Source organism: Sinocyclocheilus rhinocerous, unplaced genomic scaffold, assembly GCF_001515625.1.
Source record: "Sinocyclocheilus rhinocerous isolate Xijiao unplaced genomic scaffold, SAMN03320098_v1.1 scaffold4168, whole genome shotgun sequence".
Classification (NCBI taxonomy): Eukaryota; Metazoa; Chordata; class Actinopteri; order Cypriniformes; family Cyprinidae; genus Sinocyclocheilus; species Sinocyclocheilus rhinocerous.
The window spans coordinates 42,474-68,829 of NW_015655451.1; the positions used below are offsets into that span (position 1 = coordinate 42,474).

Below are 26,356 nucleotides of genomic sequence, written 5' to 3' on the forward strand. Positions count from 1 at the left end.
CCTGCAGAGTTTAGCTCCAACCCTAATTAAACACACCTGAACCAGCTAATCAAGCTCTTACTAGGCATAGAAGCTTCCAGTCAGGTGTGTTGAGGCAAGTTGGAGCTAAACTCTGCAGGACACCGGCCCTCCAGGACCGAGTTTGGACAGCCCTGTTTTAGCCTATTATGCAAGTACAGATAAATGTGTGAGTAATATTCATTTACCTAGGGATGCAATGATGTGTAGAGATATTAACTGTAAAGATGTAAATCATCAGAGGGATATAGTTAATGCCCTGCATGGTTGTAGTAAGCCATTTTTTAAATCGAAGTGTATAATGAATAAGATTAGGCCTGGCTGGAGTAAATATGTAGCTGAATATCAGGCTGAAGGGTTATGGCAGGTAGACCCAGGCAAGGGCTTGATCTTGAAATCTCAAACCTTCCTTTTATTTCAAAGATTATGGAGAAAGTTGTACTGGCTCAACTACAGTCTTTCTTGTCAGATAACTCTATTAATGACGTCTTTCAATCAGGTTCCACACGGATACGTTTTCTACATTGTTTGTGCTTTGATTTGAACGTAAAACAACGTATCCCTGTGGTACGGCTGACACAGAATAACATACGCTGTTTGCGTTCAGTGGATACTCTCCAGAATGGAGCTACGGTGACACGGAGGAGATGAATTGTTGAATAAGGTTTTTTTTCTTTTTTCTTTTTCGCACAAAAAGTATTCTCGTAGCTTCGTAAAATTATAGTTGAACCCCTGATGTCACATGGATTATTTTACCAATCTCCTTGCTACGTTGCTGGACCTTGATCGTGTAAGGACCCTTGCTGTCTATGGAAGGGTCAGAGAGCTGTCAGAATGCATCAAAAATATCTTAATTTGTGTTCCGAAGATGAACGGAGGTCTTACGGGTTTGGAACGACATGAAGGTGAATAATTAATGACAGAATTTTCATTTTTGGGTGAACTAACCCTTTAAGCGCTGCATTTGACTTAGTCGACCACAACATTCTTCTGTCATGCCTGGATTGCATCATGGTTGGACCATTGTATTAGTACTTCGTGGTACTAATCGAGGACTTCGTGGTATGGTTTTAAAGTGGTTTCGCTCTTATTGGTCAAATAGGTGTTTTACTGTTCAAATAGGGCATTGCGTTTCTACTGACATTCCTCTTGGTTGTGGTGTTCCGCAAGGTTCGATCCTTGGGCCTGTGTTGTTTTCAATGTATTTGCTCCCCTTGGCTTCTATTTTTGAAAAATATTGTGTCTCCTTTCATCTATATGCTGATGATACCCAGCTTTATCTTCCCCTACAGTGTAATAATAAGTATTCTCTTCAACCATTGTTAGATTGTCTAAATTAACTTAAGCTATGGCTTTCGAGCAATTTCTTACACCTGAACAAAAAAAAAAATCAGAAATTATTTTGTTTGGTCCTAAGCAAAATGTTGCTTTTAATTTTGATCTTGGCTTCCTCACTCCATATAATACACAGTGTGCCAGGAACTTGGGCATTTTATTTGACTCCAGTTTAAAGTTTGATAGACAGATTTCAGCTGTAGTTAAGTCATGTTTTTACCAACTTCGTCTTCTCAGTAAAGTCAAGCCCTTCCTATCTAGAAAAAATCTTGAAATAGCTATCCATGCCTTTATAACATCTCGGCTTGATTACTGTAACTCTTTGTATTTTGGTATATCTCAGTTTTCAATTTCTCGTCTTCAGTTAGTTCAGAATGCAGCCGCTAGACTGCTTGACGGGAAGCGAAAATATGAACATATTACTCCTATTTTAATGTCCCTACACTGGCTTCCTGTCAAGTATAGGATTGATTTTAAAGGGGTCATATGATGCTGCTAAAAAGAACATTATTTTGTGTATTTGGTGTAATGAAATGTGTTTATGCGGTTTAATGTTTTATTATCTGTGTACAAAGCCCTCAATAAACTGGCTTCTCAATACTTAATGGATTTGCTGCTTCCGTATACCCCGTCTAGAACCTTGAGATCATGTGTCCTTGGCCTACTCATAGAGTAATAATAAAAATTGTGGTGATCGCGCCTTCGCTACTGCAGGACCGAAGCTTTGGAATAGCCTTCCTCCCTTTATCAGACGTGCCCCATCTATTAGTATTTTTAAATCATATCTAAAGACATATATTTTTTTCACCCTGGCTTATAACACTCTTTAGTATGTTTCCTGGGTTTTTTACTGTACTGCTGATTTTATTTGTCTGTTGATTTCCTTGTTACCCTTTTATTTTATTTGCATTTTATTCTTTGTAAAGCACTTTGGTCAACCTCGGTTGTGTTTAAATGTGCTCTATAAATAAACGTTGTTGTTGTTTAACAGAATACATTAGATTATTCCTAAAGAACTCCTTTATGATATGTCTAATCAGCCATTCTGTCTGGAACCATTTATCACTTTTTAGATAATTCTGCACAACCTGCAGCTGTTACCTGGATGGGAGGAATTTTTAATCAGGACTATGATTTTAAACTAAATTAACTTTTTTTTCCTGTTTTTTTTTAATGTCATAAATTGTATATGACAGGATTATTTATTATGTAGCCTATGAATGGTAAATTATTAAATAACATTTATTTATAATTTTAATAACATTCTAATAATAAAAGATGTATAATCTTTATAACCTACCATACTAATATCTATCTAATATTAATTAATGATCTGTCAAATAATGTCTAAAAATATAATAATTATCTGTCTACCAAACGCTGATAATGTATGGAAAATTATATTAATTTTTATATTAAACAAATAATAAAACGTCTCAGGTTACGTATGTAACCATGGTTCCCTGAGTAGGGAAGAGACACTGAGTCCTATAGGGGTCGCTATGGGGAACGCCTCGACATGGAAGAAAAGTTTAGGTTCCTTGTCCTTCTAGCTTGTTTAGTTGGAGTCTGAAAGTCACCTAACTTTTAGAAATGTATCGATATGACTGCACTGACTAACACCATCGGATGAGAACAAAGCTTGAACTGAATTAAGCTGCACTATCATCTTCTGAAGAGCTGCTTTACAGCTGAATCGCATCCTGCAACATCGAGACTGTATAAAGTATAAAGCACTATAAGACTAAAGGTGACTTGATTTGGCTTATTTTGTGGTGTACTGTCATATGTTTTCCCTGTGTTTTCTCTCTGTGTTTTCCTCTTTGGCTCCTGGAAGCTGATCACTGAATCTGAGAAACACTTTCCAGAGTGCTGTCTTTGTACTCCTCCACAGCTTTTTTGTTGAAACTGTTGTGTATTCTTATGGTTGAGTGTGAGTTTGTTTGAATTGCTCTATAATCTGAGGTAATGTTAACTAATTTACTATAATAGTGACTCCAAAACATAACTTGTCATACTTAAAGTTTAGGCTTTTTGTTCCTTCATTTACAAGTTGTTAATGTTTGCAACTTAATTTATCACTTTAAAGATGTTTGTTTCTACCTTTTATGGAAGCTGTAGGAGAGCAGCTTGTCTCCTGAATCTCCGGGGTGATTGTAGCTCAGATCCAGCTCTCTCAGGTGTGAGGGGTTTGAAGTCAGTGCCAAAGACACATAATGACAGCCTTCCTCTGTCACCATACAGCCAGACAACCTACAAAAACATACAGCAACAGTCCACATCACATTAGTTTGATTGTTGCGTACATTATATGTTGTATCATTTTTGTATTGAACTGATTATTCAATAAAAACAACTGTTCACAAAAAAAGATCATTTTACGCTCATTTAACATTATCAGAAAGAAACAAATATTCCCCCAAATAATTGGACATTATACACCTTGCATTTAAATGCAAAACTAAAAGGCGTTAGATCGCTCATGCAGACAATAGTGGCACAATACTGCTCCTGAAATCTTATGTCAACAAAGTAGTGAATGAAGGATGACAAAGATAAGATTTAAATACAAAAATTCTAACTTCATGTTCTAAAATGAAGTAAGAAGCTGCTTGCAGATTCTCAGTCACACTTGTAAACACAACACTGTAGTCCAGAAGCTGTTAATCAAAAACTCACTATCCAGTGAGAATCTGCTGCTAACCCCACCCACATGAGAGATTTGCACCAAAATGACACAAATTGTTTATTTTTTCCAGTTTCAAATAGTTTTTAATTAATTATCAATTTATATTTTTGCTAGTTTATTGCAGTGGTTCTCAAGTCTTTTTTACTTCAAATCCCCCCTCCTTTCTGAATCAATACTGCAAGACCCCCAATCTTTTATATTCACAAAACCTTTTGTATTCTATATTACTTTTCAATTCCAGGTTATTATTTTTAATGAAAATAAATTCTAGATAGATTTAAACCTTTAGTGTTCTTTTTGGCAAACACTCTTTGCAAAAATTTCACTGCAGACATTATTTACTGACATTAAGGAGGGTGCCCACCAGATGACCCCAATGAAGTGATTACCCCTTACTCTCCACTCAAGATGTCAACAAAGTGCCAATTATTCTAAGTGATTGTACTATCAAGTCCTACATGCTCAACTGATAAGTTGGAGCAATCCAGTGACTACTGTGAAAGTACAGTTGACAGCTGACAGAAGGAAAGACTCCAACGGGGCTGTCATGGACTAGCTATCCATGACGGCAGGCTCCGTCGGTTTTGATTAGTGAATAAGAGTCACCCCATATGGCTACAAAAAATTCAAAAAGGAAAATACCCCTTGAGTCTGCGAGAGCGGGGGTGGAAGATGACTCATCGATTGACAACTCGGTAATTGACCCTGGCATGAACACGACGATGAATCAGATAATCGGCATGGCACCTATAGCATCAGCTGTGAGACAAGAACTCCAAATATGCAGCTGCGGCTGGTCCAAGGTAACATCTATCAGCGGCCAAAAAATACATCAAGGGCAGATGAAGTGCTTAAAGGAGGTGAGGCCGGGAACTAGCATTGATACTTACCTCTCGAGGAAAAGATCAAATCATTCGAATGAAGCTCAGTGGCAGGACACAACCCACAGTCCACCGAGCATCAGTACCCCAGTGGCTGAGGAGGGTAGTTTGAGCACAACTTCTAAGAACCTGGAACCCAACCAGATGCAGCTTGCTTCGGAGAAGAATATCCAAGGCTACAGACCTCAAGTGAAGTGGCCAAAATCCGGCAGCAAGAAAGAGTGGACAACAGTCAATGCAGACCTGAGTAAGATCCTGAATGAACTCAGAGGAACAGCAGAGAAGAAGCTGGATAAAATGAGCGATCTGATCTACTCATACGGGGTGGAAAGATTCGGATTAAAAGAGAGAGGATAGAAGGAAACAACAACCCCTCCCAAGTCCAGAAGGCAGCAAGAAATCATGCGCCTGGTCAAAGAGAGAAGGGATTTGAGAAAACAGTGGAAGAAATCCTCACCAGAACAAAGAGCTGGCATAAACATTCTGCAAGCAGATCTAAAGGAACGCCTGGGAAGACTGCGGAGAGCAGAAAACATCAGAACCCGACGCAACAAGGAGAGGGCAAGAACATCCTTCTGCAAAGATCCCTTCAGATTTGTGAAAGCTCTCTTTACAAAGGAAAAGAGTGGGTCACTTAAAGTGTCAAAGAAGGAGCTGGAAGACCACTTGAAAGCAACACACACAGACAGCCAGAGATATGAGCAGAGGGTGATACCACCAGACATGCCACCCATTCCTCAGCCAGAACATCAACTGGATGACAACCCTCCAAGGTGGAGCGAGGTTGAGAAAACTGTGAGAAAGGCAAGGGCAGCTTCAGCTCCCGGACCAAACGGAGTTCCATACCGGCTGTACAAGAATGCTCCAGAGGTTCTTTGGTTCCTGTGGAGGCAAATGAAAGTGGCTTGGAAAAAGCAAACAATCCCAAAAACATGGTGAAGAGCAGGGGGAGTGCTAATCCCAAAGGAAAAGGATGCCTTGAACGTCAACCAATTTCGTCAAATCAATCTCTTGAATGTTGAAGGATAGATATTCTTTAGCATCGTTGCTCAAAGGATGACAACATACCTGAAACAAAACAACTTGATTGATACGTCAATACAGAAAGCTGGTATACCAGGCTTCTCGGATGCTTAGGACATACTAGTATGATATGGCATCAAATCCAGTCTGCAAAAAAGGAAGGATGAGATCTGCATATCTTATTCCTGGACTTGGCCAACGCTTTTGGATCCATCCCCCATTCTCTCCTATGGACGCCATTTGAGTTCTTCCAGGTGCCAATGACCATTACACATCTGGCCAGAAAATACTTCAAAGATCTGCAATTCTGCCTTACAACAACAGCGTATACAACATCGTGGCAATCATTGGAAGTGGGAATAATGGCAGGGTGTACCATCTCCCCCCTAACCTTTACCATGGCAATGGAATTGATCATTTGAGCTTCCAAATGGGTAGTAGGAGGAGAACGTCTGCAGGCTGGACAGCGTCTTCCTCCTATTCGTGCCTACACGGATGACATGATGACCCTGACCTCAACCATTGCATGTACCAAACGTCTACTGGTAAAGCTTCATGCCAACATAACATGGACACATACGAATTTAAAACCCAGTAAATCTAGAAGCATATCCATTGTCAGAGGGAAACTCGTATACCAGAGATTCCACATCGACGAACCACCCATTCCAACGGTGTTAGAGATGCCAGTCAAAAGCTTAAGGCGATGGTATAATGCAAGCCTCAAGGACTCAGATCATAGTGACCAACTGAGGGAAGAAACCATTAAAGGCCAGTATAAATAATACCTTGCTTCCTGGCAAGCTGAAACTTTGTTGCCTGCAATTCGGATTGCTCCCTCGTCTAATGTAACCTCTAACAGTCTACGAGGTCCCCATTACCAAAATTGAGAAGCTGGAGAGAACAGTCAGTTCTTATATCAAGAAGTGGCTTTGACTCCTGCGATGCCTCAGTAATATCAGCCTGTATGGGAAAAGTGCCCTGGAACTGCCTGTCTCTAGCCTCACTGAAGAGTACAAGTGCACCAGAGTGAGACTGGACATGACTCTGACCGAGTCTCAAGATGCTGTAATACAAGCGGCTGCTCCCAGATTGGCAACTGGGAGCAAGTGGACCCCGACTGAGGCCATACAGCAAGCAAAATCCGCTCTCAGGCATGGAGACATTGTAGGACAGGTGCAGCAGGGAAGAGGGGGTTTTTGACTTGGGGCAAGCCGACCCATATGGTACAAACAACATCCGCCCAGAGGAGAAAACTGATAGTTGCAGAGGTCTGGCAGCAAGAGGAGGCAGAGAGATGCACAAAGGCTGTCGCGCAGTCCAAACAGGGACAGTGCACTAACTGGGAAAATCTGGAGCAACATAAACTCACCTGGAAGGATCTTTGGGAGATGGAAGGAAGCAGATTAAGCTTCATCATCAGAGCCACCTATCATGTTCTCCCCACACCCAAGAACCTAAACCAGTGGATTGGAGAAGACCCATCATGTCCTCTCTGTCAAATTCCAGCAATGCTATGGCATATCCTCGTCGGCTGCAAAACCAGTCTTTCCCAAGGATGTTACACCTGGAGGCACAATCAGGTTCTGAGACAACTGGCCATTATCCTGGAGGGAAGGAGAACCACCACCAATGCCCTCCCTCCTCCAATGCCTGTATTCTCAAAAGCCACCGCCTTCTTAAGAGCAGGACAGCTTCCAGTAAAACCAACTACAAAAATGGAAACAACCCTGCTGGACACTGCCCGGGACTGGAAAATGTAGGTTGATCTGGACCAGAAGCTCAGCTTTCCACCTGAGATAATTACAACTTACCTCAGCCCAGACCTACAGGTGCATCTCAATAAATTAGAATGTCGTGGAAAATAACGTAAAAAGCTGAAGTATTCAGACCTATTAGCCGAAGCAGTACAACGGGGCTGGCGAACCCAGAGATTTTGAATCCACGGCAACAACCAGGCTACTGAAGGGGTTGGGAGTCAGAGGACAGGCTTTACGACAAGCCGTTAGGTCACTGTCAGAGGCTGCTGAGCGAAGCAGCAACTGGCTGTGGATTGTACAGACATGTACTGCCATCAATATGATGTCTTTCATGGGAAGTCCATGGTTATTAGATCAAGACAATGCCAGGTCTCATTCCGCATGTGCTACAATCGTAGACACATGGATGTGACTGACTGGCCAGCAGATCTGTCTCCTATTGAAAATGTCTGACCCATCATGAAAAGGAGAATCAGACAACAGCGACCATAGACTGATGAGCAGCTGAAGTCTTGTATCAAGCAAGATTGGACAAAAAGTTTGTATGCAAACCTTTATCAATTAGAAGAATCAGAATCAGAAAGAGCTTTATTGCCAAATGTGTTTACACACACAAGGAAATCGTCTTGGTGTCTTGAGCTTCCAGTACAGAAAGTAACAGTGCAGACATACATAAAAAGTGAATTAGGTTTAGTTACAGACATAAACTTGATGTATAAGTTACACGAAAATGTATTTTATGCATTTGTTGTCATTCTGAGCTTGTAAGTCAGGTCAAATGTGTAATATTCACAGAGACAGATCAGACTTTATGAATATGTATGTGTGGTGGGAGGAGCAAATGACAGACAAAGTGGGTGTGGCGTCAGGCCTCGGAGAGGCTTTTATTAAACACAAAATCAACATAAAGTGTCCAGAAACGGGAATAAAGTGTCCAAAATAAACGGGGGATCTGGTGTCCTCGCTGTGCAGGGAAATAGTGAAGGACAGGTAGTGTTCAGGAAGGAGGGGTCCAGGTAAGGGGCGGAGTCCGGCGGCCGCACACGTTCCCCTCTGAGCGGCGGCTTTTTTTCAGCAGCTTCTTCCCTGGCCCACGGCGCTGGAGGGGATTCCCCTGCCGGGCATCCAAGCCTGCCAGCGGAGACATGGGTGCGTCCTAAATCCAGACCGCGGGTCCGGCACCTCACAGCTCTGGCAGCGCAGGAATCCCTCTACGCACCCTTCCTGGACCCATGAGGACACCAGCGTGCATGTACCGGAAAGAGACCAGTCTCTCGAGGAGAGGCGCGCTCAGCATTTTAACAGCGGCAGTGATGAGGCTCCATTCGCTTCAGGTGTGCCTCATCACACACCGCCAGACCTGGATGATTCTGCACCCCTCCTCTCTCACACACCCACTCCTGTCAGGAGCCTGATGAAGGGACGGGGTGATGCTGATAATTAGGGGGGAGGCAGCCGACTTGCCGCAGTATGATTAGCTGTTTGTGTACTAAATATCTGTTCATTTTCTGTTCATCTGTTCTTTAAAATTAAATTTTAAAGATGACCGAGCAATGCGCTGAAGAGGTAGAAGCATACTGTACGTCCTCACAAATAATTAGAAATGGACAAATGGTCCCCCCATAATTGAACATTCTTCCTGCAAAAAGGAGTTAATGTGAGCAGCATTTCCTGCAAACTAAGTTGCTGAGACACGAGTTTCTTGTGTGTTAATGAATACAGTGTCACACTTCTATTATTACATTACAACCTTCACAAGCTGATAATCACACTAAACCATATCACATTCTCACAACCATGCATTGTTAGAATTTATAAAAAGTTACCAGCCATCTGGCATGTAACACCCTTTTCATATACTCACCAGATCCATGTTCATTTTGGACCCTAGCTAAGATTCTCAATTTGTCCTGCACACATCTCTATATAGTGCTGCTAGCTTGTTCGGTGCTGTCAGAAGCTATTTTGAATATGCTTTGCAGTTTGTTTAGTAATTGTTTCAGGTAATTTTGCCATTTCAATCTCATTACAAACCACATCTACAGACATCTGTATAAATACGAAAGAAAAAAAAAGCCTGCAAATGATGTCTCTAGTTCTGGCATTCCACTGAGGCAGATGGCCTAATTGTGGTAGCATTTTGTTAATTATTTAATGTAAAACCAATTACCTCAGTATTTCCAGCTGACAGTTTGGACTCTTCAGTCCTTCAGAAAGAACCTTTACTCCTGAATCCTGCAGGTCATTGTTACTCAGGTCCAGCTCTCTCAGGATGGAGTTTGATGACTGTAAAACCGATGACAAAATCCCACAAGACTGAGCGGTGAGATTACAGATGGAAAATCTGAAAAGAAAAACACAGTAATTGCATACAGATTGCATAAATAAATCTTAACAGTGTGATTTTTAGTAATTAACTAACAAAAAAAACAAAAATCAAATATTTGAAACTCAAACCTCAATATCTCCAGCTTAGAGTTTGGACTCTTCAGTCCGTCAGAAAGAAGCTTCACTCCAGGATCCTGAAGGTCATTGTTACTCAGGTCCAGCTCTCTCAGGACAGAGTTTGAGGATTGTAGAGCTGATGACAAACTTTCACAGTACTGAGCTCTGAGATTACACCCACACAGCCTGTGAAGAGAACACAAGGGATGGGGATGGAGTAAAACTCTGCAGGACAGTAGCCCTCCTGGACTGGAGTTGCCCATCCTTCTTCAATATAGTATGGATTTTTCATGTTACCTACAATGCAACTTGTGTTGCTTGCATGTCATTTATGAATCCTCTCCCAAGGCCTCATGGGATTGTAAACAGGGGTGTGAAGTAACAAATTACAAATACTCACGTTACTGTAATTAAGTAGTTTTTTTTTTATCAGAAATTGTACTTTTTGAGTAGTTAAAAATTGTGTACTTTTACTTAAGTAAATTTTTAAGTGATGTATCTGTACTTTTACTCCACTATTTTCCCTCCGTTTGTGTTCGTTACATGCTTGTATTAATTTTATTTTTATCCATCAGCGTGATTGGATAGAGAGAGAGTAATCGTTCTCGTGACTCTCGTCAAATCAAATTGTTAATAGAAAACTTCAACTGCCAATCATGGCTGCTGAAGTGCATTCTTCAAGCAACAATTCAGTCAAGTTATCAGCATCTTCCTGTAATATGTTAAGGTAAATTTCAGATTTCGGTTTACTAAATGATCTGTATATATGCTTGCCTACAGGGCCTGAAATTTGGTGCGAGATTGCGGGTACTGAATACAATGTTAATAACTCCCGCAAGTGCCACATTCATAATGCGGTAAATTCCCACTCCTATTTACACTGAAAAAAAAAATGTATTTAGGACCTTCATAAATCTGAGACATTTACATTTTGTTCACTTTATTTAACATATTTGATTAGGAGGAATAATTATTCATGTTTAATAAGTCTAACATAAAATATTTAAATAGTGTCATCTATGAAATTTATTTAAAGGGAACCTATTATGCAAAATTCACTTTTTCATGTTGTTTGGACATAAATTTGTGTTGGCAGTGTGTATACTTAACCACCCTATAATGATAAAAATCCACCTACTCCTTTTTTTTAAATCCCCATAAATCATAAACAGTGTCTCCCAATGACAGCATTGGTGCTAATGTGACGTCACATTAGCCACAGGCCCCGCCCACAACTGTTGACAAGACACTGCCGTTTTAACATAGAACCGCTCTGAGCGAGTTCACAGTGAGTTGCTCCTGAAGGATGGAGCAGTGCTGTTCGTGATCTAGCTACACCTACAGAAGAACTAAATAGCCTATATATAATCTTTGCAAATCGCCTTTCCTAATAATGTGCTGGTGTGTTAGCCAGTTCCACGATGAATACGGCTAGGTAAATCGTCTCACAGAACAGCTGTAATCTTGATCCTTCTCAGTTTATAATAACATCACCTTACTGCATTGCTCATAATGAACGCCCGGTTATGAATTACACTATGTACGTTTTCTGTAAAGGAAACATAAGAAAATTACTTCTGATTGGGTCTCTGCTTCAGTGTCTGACTCCGGTTCATACATGTAGGGCTGAACACCACTATTTTCTTTCTCTGTCATTTAGCTTTTCCTGACAGCCAGGTATCCAAAGCGGAGATGTCAAAACACAGCATATACAAATTTTGAATATGGGGCGAGGGAAAACCAGCTCATTTGCATTTAAAGGCGCACACACAGAAACAGCTCGTTTATATTCTGACCCAAAAATTGCCATTTTCAACATGGTATAATAAATGATCTGTAGGGTATTTTGAGCTGAAACTACACATATACATTCTGGGGACACCAGAGACTTATATTACATCTTGTAAAAAGGGGCATAATAGGTACCCTTTAAATTTGGTTAGATTTGGGAAAGGGGAGCGCTTTCTGCGCATGTGCGAGGCACGCGCTCACAGTGTGACCAACGCCATTTTCTCCCGCTGCTAGAAGGACCGTTACGGCAGATTCTCTTGCTTTTAGATATTCTTTGTTGTTAAGTATTTGCTTTTTGTAAGTAACGTTGATAAAGGAATGTGTATATCATAATGTTGAATGAGATATGTTAGGTAAAATACAGCGAGTTTAGCGAGGTGAATTGCTACAGACGACCTGTCGCTTAAAGCTTATTTACGCATCATTACCTGAATACAATGAATTGCGATGACTTCTTTTCACGTATAAAGTTTAGCATATTTTTTCAACTTTGAAAACTAGTCCACCACATTTTTTTGTTAAAATGATTTTTTATATATATATGTAAAGAATTGATGTTTTAAATGTTCTCTCCCCATTCCAATTTTCTGTGTAATGTTGTTTAGACAATGTTGCCAAGTAAACTTTTTAAATTAGTATGAAATTAGTTTATTTACTTATGTAAAGTGTCATATTAAGTGAATATAGAATTGGGGAAAATAAATCCTTTTAAACAAAAGCATCTGTTTTCATATGAGTATTCAAATGCATTTTAAATCCTCTCTTTCACAGTTTGATGGACATCATTGTGGCATCATCACTAAACATCAATGTGACAGCCTTCTAGTGATAGTAAGTCATGTTTGCTTAAATATTCTTATTTACTTGTGCCATTTGTTAAATATGGTATGTAATAATATTTTTATCATATTCTTTTTAGGATTGTAAATGAGGCAGTCACAACCCTCTACACCCAAAAAGTATGATGCCTTAATGCAGTGGTCTCAAACTCAATTCCTGGAGGGCCACAGCTCTGCAGAGTTTAGCTTGAACCAGCTCTAAATCACACCCGCTTGGAAGTTTCTAGTAATCCAAAAGACATTGATTAGCTGGATCAGGTGTGCTGATTTTAATTTTAATTTTGCAACTTATAAAGTATTAAAATATGTTTTTAATTTACATATTAAAACTAGTGTAGGAAATGGCAAATGTAAATTATATAATTGAATTTTCATTTTCATTTTGCACTTAACATTTCACATAGGTATGGGAAAATGCAAATTTAAATACAGAAATACATTGCCATTTTGCATATTACATTTCAAAATGAATTTTGCTACCCATATGCTTCCATATCTGCAAGGCTATGTGCAGCCATTGGTTTTTGTCACATATGTTCTTAGCTGCTCACATTTATTTGTTGTACCATAGTTCTGCCCCTCTCAAATGTGACAAGTTTTTATCAACGTTAATGTAATAACTTGTGATTAATGATATTTGTCTTTGTTATTTACTTTGATGGAGTAATGTGGATTTCTTAACCTGATAAATTAAAAGGATTTGTTAAAATAACACAGAGCAATAACATATATTTTTACATCTATGCAAATGCATATACAACATTTGTAACTTAAGTCATAATCAAATAAAGAGAAAGTTATTTAACAATATGTTAAGGAGTAGTAACGTTTGTACAGTCTTACAATTACAACCGGCCCTTTGAGGGCAGCCATAATGCTGAAGTGGCCCTCAGTGAAAATGAGTTGACACCTCTGTTCTAGATCATTTTCTAGTGGATTTATGCTTAAATTGTAACATAAATTATCATGTTTAGTGATTCTCATTTCTTTATCACCAAATGCTAAAACTGGCAGTTTGGAGAGAAATTTACTCTTTTTTTTATTATTATTATTATTGTTTGCCCACAGTATCAAATAACATTAACAGTATTACATCATATATATTTGTTGGTGCTGTCACGAATCCTGTCCATGGACTTCCGTTCAATCACCACCAGAGGTCACCCTTCCATTACATTGACTCTCGCACTACACAAACTGTTGCATGTCATCCTGGACTACATATCCCATCATCCATTGCACAGATTGCACACAGCTGTCATCAATCACACCTTCCGTATATATACACTCACTCTGATCCCCGTCAGCTGCCGAGTATTGTTTAGCGCATATCACTCACCTAGCGATAGCTACTCTACGGAGCCATTTCTAGTTCTCATTGTTTAGTCATAGTCTTGTCTTGCCTGCTTTCCCGTGTTACCTGATTATTGCCTGTTTCTCTTGGATTAACCCTTTGCCTGCTGTTTCGGACTGTGTTTGCACCTCGCCTGGACTCTAGCTCGTGTTATTGAATACCCCTCATGTCAAGCCCTCTGGATATTGTTAGCCGCTTATCGACCACGCCCGTTTTGGATTACTCTTCTGTCTTGCCCTTAATATACCTGTTTGCCATTGTCTGACCCATGCCTGTTTCATGACCACACCCTTTAATAAAGCCTTGCAGATGGATCCGCACGTCTCACGTCTCGTTCGCCCCGTAACAGGTGCCATATGCTCTCCTGTATTATTGTCTGTCCCCTCCCATCTTGTTACTCATTATTGTTTCAGTCGCTCCACCTGTGTCTCCATCGTTATCTGCCCTACTTAGTCTCCCTGTGTTTGCAGTCCTGTGCTTTTCGTTGCTTGTTGTGATTGGACGTTGTTCACTGTTTCCCTGTTTGCTGTCAGTGACTTGTTTCTTTCTGTGCATTTTCTCTGCCCTGTTTTTGTACCATTTTCCCTATCATGGGTCTTTTGCTTTCTCCTTGTTTTTGTTAATAAATATCCTTATTTAAGCTCCCCGGCTGCTCTGCATTTGGGTTCTGTTTGCACTTCGTGACAATATTCATGTTACCGAATGTGCAAAACCCTAAAGACAGGAAGTAAAAATGAATGGAAAAAAGCAAAGAAAAAACAAATGATAAATAAAAAAAAGATCACACCGTTATAGAGCAGTCTTTAACTAAGAATTAAACAAAAATTAAAAACAGTCTTCTATGTACATCAAGAGAGCTCTTTTATGTATTCCCAAAGGGGAGAGCATATCAGCCAGAATTTGTCAGATTTTTTATGTTTATCATAAGTGAGCTTTTCAAGTGGCAACCACGTAGCAATCTGTGATATCCACATTTTGAAAGCCTGTGAGAGCCTGTGATGCAGACCAAAGTAACAAAATGCATTTTTTAGCTAAATATATCAGGACAGTAAATAACTGTATTGCATCTTTTTTTTAAACAAACTGTTCACATTAAGATTCAATAAATACAAAGCTGGGGTCATATCAAAGTTTAGTTCAAGAAGATCTTTCAGTATCCTTTGTATTTTCTTCCAATATGGCAAAATTTTGTCACCGTACCGAACAATGAATGAATGTACCTTTATCTTTTTTACACTTGAAACACAGGCCTGTGGCATTGATAAACATCTTCTTAATACGCATCGGTGTAAGATATATCCTATTAAAAAATTTAAAGTTGAGCTCATGGATCCCAAGAAAAGTACATTTCAGGTACATATTATCACATACAATAGCCCAATCATTCTCTTCAATGGTTTGACCAATATCCTTCTCCCAAACACCCTTCGGTCCCGGCAAGGCAAAAGTGCAATTACTAGACAAGATGTCATATGCCCTTGATATTAATCCTTTTAAACAAATTGAATTCAGTAAAAGGTCTTCAATCTCTGTTTTTTCGGTTCTCAACTCTTCTTTGTCTATCTTTGGTTTTAAAAAATGCCTCAATTGAAGATATTTGTAAAAATTGGACTTTTGAACTTTATATTGCTCTACAATCTGCTGGAAAGACCCTCTGAAAATAAACAAGATATTTGAGAGATTCCCAGGCTGTGTTCGAAATGACATACTTGCTTACTGCAGTATCAAATTATTTTAAAAGGAAATGATTCACCTGGACACCAATATGTGCATGTCATGTCACTGACCCATATATAACATCTGCTAAATCCCCCCTTTTTTTTGACTATGTCTGCTTGAGGAAAAGAATTTCCATTGACATCCTTATAATCCACTCTCAGATGCCCCTATTGCCACACTTTAGTCTATGCCAACAACCAACTACTTTAACCCTTTACAGACATATTAATCATACATAATCCATGGCCAAACCTGATGGGGGTGGGGCAATACAGCTGTAGAAGATTTTTGTCACATTATCCTCCTTTTGACAGATTTTTTCACACTCGAATAAGGTCTACTGTATGGTTCAGAAATCAATTAAAGTGATAAGGAAATTTAGATATTATTTCATTCTCATAATTGAAAAACTGCATCATAAAATTCCAGGTTTTCCAGGATGCTTGAGAACCCTGACTGTTTTCTCATCAGGTTTTTGAGTAGGCATTGCCTGCCTTGTGTTCTTGGAGAAAATGCCACTGATACAATCATACTACAATATAGACAGGGGAAATATCTGCTAGCTATAGCTATGAAACACCTATTTATCCACATATTTGAACATTGTGATTCAGTGAATGTGAATGCCAAACCTCAGTATGTTCAGTCGACAGTGTGGACTCTTCAGTCCATCAGAGAGCAGCTTCAATCCTGAATCCCTCAGGTGATTGCTACTCAGGTCCAGCTCTGTCAGATGGGAGTTTGACGATTGTAGAGCAGAAGACACAGTTTCACAGCATGTTTTATCAAGACCACAGCCATCAAATCTGCCAAAACAAAATGTTTAGCCAGATTATTTTTCTGCAACAACAGGAAAATATTTCAAAAGTAGTATGACATTTAGTTGTTTAGTGATGTAGAAAAAAAAAAACATTTAATCGAATAGCAGTCAGTGAAATTACTAACAGGGCTTTTCTGCAGCATCTCACAGCTGGAACGAGTCTCTTGTAGTCTGCTTGTTTTGATGTGAATCTCTTCGGGTTGAACTCATCCAGCACCTTCTCTGAGATCAGCAGTATGTAGGTCAGCACTGTGCACACTGAAGATGAGAGTTCTCTTACTGGATGTTCATCTGAACTGAGGTAACTCTGGTTTTCCTCATATAATGAATGATCTTTGAGCTCAAGTAAGCAGTAGAATAGGTTGACTGAAGTTTCATCTGAGATATCATTCTTGTTTTGTTCTTGTTTAATGTATTCAGTTGTTTGTCTGATGCTCTCTGTGGTGTCTTCAGTGTGTGTGAGCAGGCCTTTGAGCAGATTTTGGCTAGATTCCAGTGAAATGCCCATCAGAAACCGCAGGAACAGGTCCAGATGTCCTCTCTTACTCTGCATTGCTTTATCAGTGGCCGTCTTTGTTAAGTCGTGAAATTTGACATTTCTAAAGAAGAACTGAAGCTTTTGTCTGGCTGTAGTTTGTGAATCTTCATCCAGATGTCCTCTCTGACTCTCCATGGCTTTATCAGTGGCCTTCTGCAGTAGCTCCTGCAATGTGACCATTTGTTTTGGCTCATCAAAGAAAAACTGAAGCTCCTGCATGTTCTTGTTCAGGTAGCAGATGAACACATGCACTGCAGCGAGGAACTCTTGAACACTCAGATGCACAAAGCAGAACACCTTTGTCTTATAAAGTCCAACTTCCCTCTTAAAGATCTCAGCGATCATTCCTGTGAACTCGCATTGTCTTGACTCGCATCAATACCACATGCTTTCAGATCTTCCTTATTGAACACAATGTTTTCCTTCTTCAGTTGTTCAAATGCTAACTTGGCTAACTTCAAAATCATCTCTCTATTTAATTGTAAGTGCTCTGAACGTTCTGTTTCTTCTTGTTCATCGTACTTCTGGTTCTTCATGTCCATCTGTATCAGCAGGAAGTGAATGTACATTTCAGTGAGTGTTGTGCTGATGTTCTCTGCATTGTTCTCAATGAGAATATCCTGAAGTACTGTGGCCGTGATCCAGCAGAACACAGGAATGTGGCACATGATGTAGAGACTACGAGACGTCTTAATGTGTGAGATGATTGTGGAGGCTTGAGTCTTATCTGTGATTCTCTTTCTGAAGTACTGCTCCTTCTGTTGGTCATTGAATCCTCGCACTTCTGTGATCAAACCCACATACCGAGGAAGGGATCTGATTGGCTGCTGCTGGTCGTGAGGTCACCCAGATGAGAGCTGATGGAAGCAGCTTACCTTTCACCAGATTCGTAAACAGCGCGTCTACAGATACTTTTTTCTCAACAGTGTTCAGTAATCTACTTTTAAAATTTAGAGAAGCAGGCAACTCTCAACAAGTCCATCAAATATAAACGCAAACTTACATTCCTTATATAACTTTGTTTTCTCCAGGCCCTCCAGTTCAGGATAAAATTCCAGCAGAAGCTCATGGAGACTGAAATCTTAATTTGTCATTAAGTTAATCTCTCGGAATGGAAGCAGGAACACACAATGTATATCCTGATTGGCTTCTCCTTCTGCCCAGTCCAGGATGAACTTGTGCACAGAGACCGTTTTTCCAATGCCAGCGACTCCCTTGGTCAGAACAATCTTTTTCTCATTGTTTTCCCTTAATAATATAAATATATCATTGCATTTGATTGGTTTGTCCTGTGTTTTTTTGTTCTTGAAAGCATCATCGATCTTCAGAATCTCATGTTCCTTATTGACATCTTTCATATCTCCCTCTGTGATGAACAGTTCTGTGTAAACAGTCTTAAGTTGTGCTTCATTTTCTTTGTTGCCCTCAAAAATATATTCTGCTTTCTTCTTCATGTTTGTTTTGTGAGTTTTAAAAAAGTTTTGCAGCTCTGTAATAAAAAAATAAATAAGATGGAAATAGCCTATCCTTAGTGCGATTTTTGAATCGCAATTAAGTCCGCAATTTAAAACATGCGTTGCGTGTTTTGAAGCGCAGGCATGCATGAGTTATAATAACAGTGAGGGTCTCAGAGCAACGTCATTATTAAAAGGCTCAATCGGTCCACATTATTAATGAGAAAAAACTCGCTCACTTCAATGCGCTGTATTCTGCATGAGATTGCATACACCGGAAAATTAAAATGTTATGAAAACTGTTTCAGGTATGTTCATTCATTTCTATCGTCTGTTTGAACTCGGCACTGTTTTCATTCGGGAATCAGTCTGTAAAAAGCATTTCACATGTACGGGGTGAGCAGGGCACAAACGCAGGGTTAATTGTAACACTACAAGATTTAAACATTTCCACATGACAAAATTTCACAATATTTCCTTGACATATCTCTATATAGAGAGAAAATGTGCCAAAGTTCAAAAATCTTTTGACGATATTGCTGAACATTTATTTAACCATTGCAAAAGTAAATTTCTGACTGAAGTAAATTGTTATCTCGGTTTTTAGTGTTTATTTAAAATGAGACACATCTGTTTATTATTTTTAACTTTTTCACAATTATTTTAATCTCAAAACTGTTTTAGATAGTTGTGCTTTGCTTCTTATGCTTTATGCTAAAAAAAAGTGTTGGGTTGTGCTCCGCTCTCTCCTACACACTGAAAGATCATGAATGCATTTTCTGCGCTGAACCCTGCGATGAGTTTAACAACACTCGCAGCGCAGATTACGGACGTGTCATATTTTAACATCTGTAAACAAAGAAATTAAACCTTAAATATTAGTAGTGGAATTTTACAGTTGTACTCTAAAATAAAATGGTTATTTTGGTAACACTTTAGAATAGGGAACACTTATTCACTATTAACTACGAATTTTTCCTCAATAAATTCCTAATTTGCTGCTTATTAATAGTTAGTAAGGTAGTTGCTAAATTTAGGTATTGGGTAGGATTAGGGATGTAGAATAAGGTCATGTAGAATAAGGCATTAATATGTGCTTAATTACTACTAATAAATGGCTAATATTCTAGTAATATGCATGCTAATAAGCAACTAGTTAAGAGACCCAAAAATAAAGTGTTACCGTTATTTTTCTTAAATACTTAATTTCTGTCATATTAAACTTTGAATTAAGATTAGGCTTGAAGTAATGTCAATAGTTTTTTTGATCTCAAATATTTTGGTGGGTCGTGAAATAGATTATACTTGTGTAGGTGGGTCGTGGAATGGAAAAGTTTGGGAACCCCTGATCTAGCACATCAAACAAGATGTGAGGCTGCATTTACAACATATTTTGACCTGCTTCAATGAACTTTTGCATGTGTGGTTGTAATCATGCCTTGGTGACAATGAATCAATTTGGTGACAGTGCCACCTATCGGCCAACTTTAATAACCAACTGTATCACATCCAGGACCGAGTTTGCCCATGCCTGTTTTAGACCATTGTGAACTGGATATCACTGGAGAAACACTCTAGTTTTCTTCTACACTGCAAAAAATGCTTTTCTTACCTAGATTTTTTGTCTTGTTTCCAGCCAAAATATCTAACAAAATCTTAACTCGAGAAGGATTTTCAAGACGAGTAAAAATTTGTCTTGTTTTTCAGAAACAAGCAAAATAATCTGCCAATGGGGTAAGCAAAATACTCTCGTTTTCTGTTCGAAATAATATTATTTTGCTTGTTCTAAGTAAAAACTCAATTTTTACTTTTTCTGAAAACAAGACAATAATTTTTACTTGTCTAGAAAATCTTTCTTGATTTAAGAATGTTTAGATATCTGGGCTGGAAACAAGACAAAAAGTCTAAGTAAGAAGAGCTTTTTTTTTTTTTTTGCAGTGCATTGATGTTTTGATGGCCCTGTAATTGTTGCTTGTGTTATATTTTCTTGTTTCCATTTACAGACAGTGATTGATATTTACTCCAGGTATGTTGTGAATTACCTCCAACAGCGACAGATGTCTTCATATTGCCCTCAGCCTGAGCTGTGAGAGAGAGAGTGAACTGGATATCACTGGAGAAACACTCTAGTTTTCTTCTACACTGCAAAAAATGCTTTTCTTACCTAGATTTTTTGTCTTGTTTCCAGCCAAAATATCTAAAAAAAATCTTAACTCGAGAAGTATTTTCAAGACGAGTAAAAATTAGTCTTGTTTTTCAGAAACAAGCAAAATAATCTGCCAATGGGGTAAGCAAAATACTCTCGTTTTCTGTTCGAAATAAGATTATTTTGCTTGTTCTAAGCAAAAACTCAATTTTTACTTTTTCTGAAAACAAGACAATAATTTTTACTTGTCTAGAAAATCTTTCTTGATTTAAGAATGTTTAGATATCTGGGCTGGAAACAAGACAAAAAGTCTAAGTAAGAAGAGCTTTTTTTTTTTTTTTGCAGTGCATTGATGTTTTGATGGCCCTGTAATTGTTGCTTGTGTTATATTTTCTTGTTTCCATTTACAGACAGTGATTGATATTTACTCCAGGTATGTTGTGAATTACCTCCAACAGCGACAGATGTGTTCATATTGCCCTCAGCCTGAGCTGTGAGAGAGAGAAAGAGAGAATTACTCACTGGGAAACATTTATCTCACAAACACATCAGCAGAGCAAAGAGGAAAAGAGGTTTCACTTGTAAATATTTAATTATATTACAGTCACAGTGAATTAAATATTACCTTGCTTGTGTTCATTCTCCAACTGTTCAGCCAGATTGTTTTGGTTCATCTTCCTCAGGATATCCACCATGACCTTCACAGCTTCTTCTGCTCCAAAACATGCCACCATCATATCTACTGTGTCGAATCTATCCGCCTTTTCCAATTCAGACCTTGATAAATTCTCATGATGTAAATTCACTAAGCTCCAATGAAACTCCTTCAGTTCAGCTTCTACTAGTTTCTTCAGTGAGTCCACGATCAGTTTTTTAACAGACGCCATCGTCCTTCACCAACTCACGGCTGCAGGTCAAGAAAAAGAAAAGATCTGAAGTACTTCCATGTGGACCTAAGCTCAAATCTTATTTGGATTTTGAAGCTGTGAATAGAGACATGAATCATCAGAAAGTTGTTTTAAGCAAATCTGATATAATTGCTTTGAGTTTTGTTAGCAAAAAACAAACAAACAAAAAACTGATGTAAATAATATCTCAATGCTGTCTGATACTATAAGTGTAGAATCAATACAGTGCATGACACTTTTAAATCCATGTTTCAGTATCTCATGAAGTAGTATTATTTACTAACCATGAATAATGATGGTGCAGATGTTTCTTGTTTCTTCAGTTAACTGTCTTGGTCAGAAGCTCTGAAACGTTCAATTCTGCATTTTTATAAGACTCTGGAGGGGGGAGTTTTCTTCAGAACTTAAACCTGTTCAACCAGAACGATTTAAGAAAACTAATGAAACCAATTTTTCAGCCTCGAGATGAGAGTAAACCATGTGGAGAATCACTGTCTGCCATCAACAGACCCACACACAACATATCTGACAATCCACTGAATGAAATAATTGACAAATTACAGGTAAAAAAGATACAAAACAACACTGAAAAACAGGAATGCACCAATCATGATTTCTCATGGATGATTACGCTATTTCAAAAACAAATGGGCTGATTCTGATACTGGTTTATTTTAAACTAAATTTTAAACAAATTTATTTGTTGTTAAGGTAACACTTCAGGGAATAATTCTCACTGCTTATTAAACACTACTTTAACGACATTATATGGCGGTAAGATGAATAGAAAATGGCATTGAAATTTTTTCGAAAACAGTCTGTTGCTTTCTGATTAAACCCTTTAATAATACTTTATAATGCATTATACATAGAGGGATTTAAGTAAAGTGTTACCAAAATGTGCTATTTTCACATTTTGCCCATGTCTCTGGCCATTGTCTTGTACAATAATAAACCTGCGTTTCTTCTGGTTAGGTAAAAACCTGTAGCTTATATAAAGTCAAGTTCAGCATAAATTATAACACTGCTAGAGTCCTTTAAATAGAAGAGATATAGTTGTTACATGTCAGCTTGATCCACTGAGTCATAACCACTTTTTTATGTACAGTACATACCAAAAAAAATAAAACGGTGTTTGATGGCTTTTTATGCAGATGAAATTTCCCTTGGAAAATTAACAATTTTATAGTGTCATCAACTACAGAAAATAGTGTTATAATTCAAACCAATATCATGGGTGTATCTTCTGTAATTATCTTATGAAATGCACTTTGTTTAAATGTCTCTAGAAGCACATATTCTGCTTCAGTGCCTTCCACACTTGTTGCGAAGCTCCAGAATCTGGGACTAAACAGATCTCTGTGCAGCTGGATCCTGGACTTCCTGACAAGCAGAAGTCAGGTGGTCAGAATGGGCAACAATACTTAATCCCCGCTGACCCTCAACACTGGTGCTCCTCAGGGCTGCGTCCTCAGCCCACTTCTGTACTCCCTGTACACACATGACTGTGCAGCCACACACAGCTCCAACGTCATCGTCAAATTTGCTGACGACACAACGGTGATAGGCCTGATCACCGACAACGATGAGACGGCCTACAGAGAGGAGGTGAGCACCCTGACTAAATGGTGTCAGAAGAATCATCTCTCACTCAACATCAACAAGACCAAGGAGCTGGTGGTGGATTTCAGGAGACAGAGCAGAGAACACACACCCATCACCATCGACAAGACACCTGTGGAGCAGGTAAACAGCTTTAAGTTCCTCGGCGTTCACATCAATGAGGATCTCACATGGTCTACACACACTGATGCAGTGCTGAAGAAGACACATCAACGCCTCTTCTTCCTGAGATGGCTGAGGAAGTTTGGCATGAGCCCCAGCATCCTCAGAACATTCTACACCTGCACTGTGGAGAGCATCCTGACTGGCTGCATCACTGCCTGGTTTGGAAACAGCACTGCGGGCAACCGCAAAGCTCTGCAAAGGGTCGTGCGAACTGCCCGCCAAATTGCTGGAGGTGAGCTTCCCTCCCTCCAGGACATCTACACCAGGCGGTGTATAAGGAAAGTCCGGAGGATCACCAGTGACTCCAGCCACCCATCCCACTTGTATATATGTCGACATAATGTAGAATGTGTACATACTGTGTATAATGTGTATTGTTAACTGTAAGTATGTCTAATAGTACACTGTGTGTACTTACTATATGTATGTGTATATTACACATTGTCATCTGTTGAGGTCTGTATGTTTATATGTAAATTGTTTCTGCACTGTCTGGAGCACGCTCCCAAGAATTTCACTCACCAAGGCACATGTGCTGTGGTGATGTGACAATAAAAGTGACGTTTTTTTTTACACCCTCAGATTCCAGATTTTCAAATAGTTGTATCTCGGCCAAATATTGTCCTTCTATCCTAGCAAACCATACATTTAAAAAAATTGACTCTTATGACTGGTTTTGTGGTCCAGGGTCACATATATTCTTCTTATATTAATTAAGAAAGGCAATGCATGAGTAATATCTATGACTGAAATATATTTTGCATTTCATATTACTTACAGTGTAAAACAACCCATGGAGTAACAACAGTAGGCTACTTTAAAATTATCATTATATAAAAGTTTGAAAACATGATTGCAGAACATTATAGTGAAACATGTTACAATCTTGTAATCCCTATTTGTCCATATTGAATCATGTTTCTTGAGTGCGTCACGATGAAGTTAGTATTTTATACTTACTTACATTAGCTGTGGAGCACAAAGGCACTTCCTTATTAAAGACTTGCTTTGATCAAAATGTTCAGCTATTGGACAAGTTATCAATATGTCCTTGGTTTCCCATTAGGTACATCTAAATTCTCACATCAGCAAATAATAATAACAGTTTGCTGATCAGTTTTTCAAAATGAAAAAATCTTACGGTCAAGCGTAAACACTGCATATACAACAATCTGCTTTCACTTTCGTTTTGTCAGCAAGGTTGCCAAATCTGTCTGAAAAAAACACCTGTTTGGTTGTGACAGTGACTACAGACTGTTTAATGATCAGTTTTTCAAAATGAAAAAATCTTACGGTCAAGTGTAAACACTGCATGTACAACAATCTGCTTTCACTTTGGTTTTTTTGTCAGCAAGGTTGCCAAATCTGTCTGAAAAAAACACCTGTTTGGTTGTGACAGTGACTACAGACTGTTTATCAAATTTCTGGTAACACTTTATAATAACGATCAGGTATAAGTAATTTAAAAGTGTTTTGTTAATGATTAACTAATCATTTAAACATTTAATATACATTTGTAGATGATTATTAAGTGGTATGTTACCATGCCACAAGGGTGTTTTAAGTCATCCAAAAATGTTTTTGTAAGTCATGAAATAATCATATCATTAGTAAATGATTAATAATTATTTGATATATTATAAATCACTTATTTTCACAAATTTGCTCTGACAGTCATAATATTACACTGCTCTAACATTTTATGATGAAGCTTTGAGATGTTGAAATTGATTAAAAAATTTTTGAAGAAAAAAAAAAATTATTGTGTGGATAGAAAAAAAAAAACCACATTCAACTTCCACTACAGACCTTACTACAGATCTTATTGAGTTTGTAGCTAAAAAAAGAAGGGACATGTTGCTGTGTAATTGTAGTAGATGAATGGCTGAATAATAGATAAAATAATGTGAATGAATAAATAGTGTCAGAGAGCTGCAGATCTGAGCGGCACAAACTCTCAGGATGTGCAAGAAAATATTTTATATTCACTGAAAGTGTCATAGTCTCATAAATTGACCAGTTTAGTTGTTTTTACAAATAACATTTCACATTACAATCATTACAGACAGTATCTGTTCCAGCAATAGTCCAGACACCAAATGATAATTAATTATATCTCAAATTATCATCACTTCTGTCATAAGAAAGTTTCTTCTGAACAGTTAATGAGCAGCTCCATACACTCACTAAATGAGAAACATTCGCTTAAGGAGAGACACCATGAGGAGATGGAGGAATAATCAGAGACTCTAAGCTTTGATCAAATGTGTGAAAACATGTAAATCAGTCCTTAATATAGAGGTTGAGCAGCTGGCTGTCTGGTGCAGTTAACAACCTGGAAACAAATTATATGTATATCTGCACTAGGTCTGTACTTTCTGCACTGGAAGCTCCTGACACCAAGACAAATTCCTTGTGTGTGTAAACATACTTGGCAATGAAGCTCTTTCTGATTCTGAGACAGACAGCAATGATCATCCCTATTTATCATTGAAATGACTACATATTTCATGATACACAAGGTGAAAATATTGATGGGGAATGAAGGAACTGTAAATCTGGACACAGTTTTCAGTCTCACAGTACAGGTGTATTATTGTTTAGTCTGTCTGACACTGACATCTAGAGGACATTTCTGAGACTCACAGACAAACCCGTTTTTCACACAACACTCAAACCAGGAACAGTGTTGCCAGATTGGGCAAGTTTCCATCCAATTGGACTTCTTTTGATCAGGCTGGACCAGAGAAAAATGCATTGGGCAGGTGGACAAAATTTGGGATGCATCTTTTAAATAACTGATGGGTTTTTTATTCACTTTTTTGTTTGGTCATGTTATTTTAATACA

The 26,356-nt window shown here is 38.5% G+C and overlaps 1 pseudogene; it reads right to left on the reverse strand.

The window, feature by feature from the left end:
- The window catches only part of LOC107718322 (NACHT, LRR and PYD domains-containing protein 3-like), a 30,808-nt pseudogene extending 9,109 nt beyond the window's left edge, over positions 1 to 21,699 (reverse strand).
- Positions 21,700 to 26,356: the final 4,657 nt, after the last annotated feature.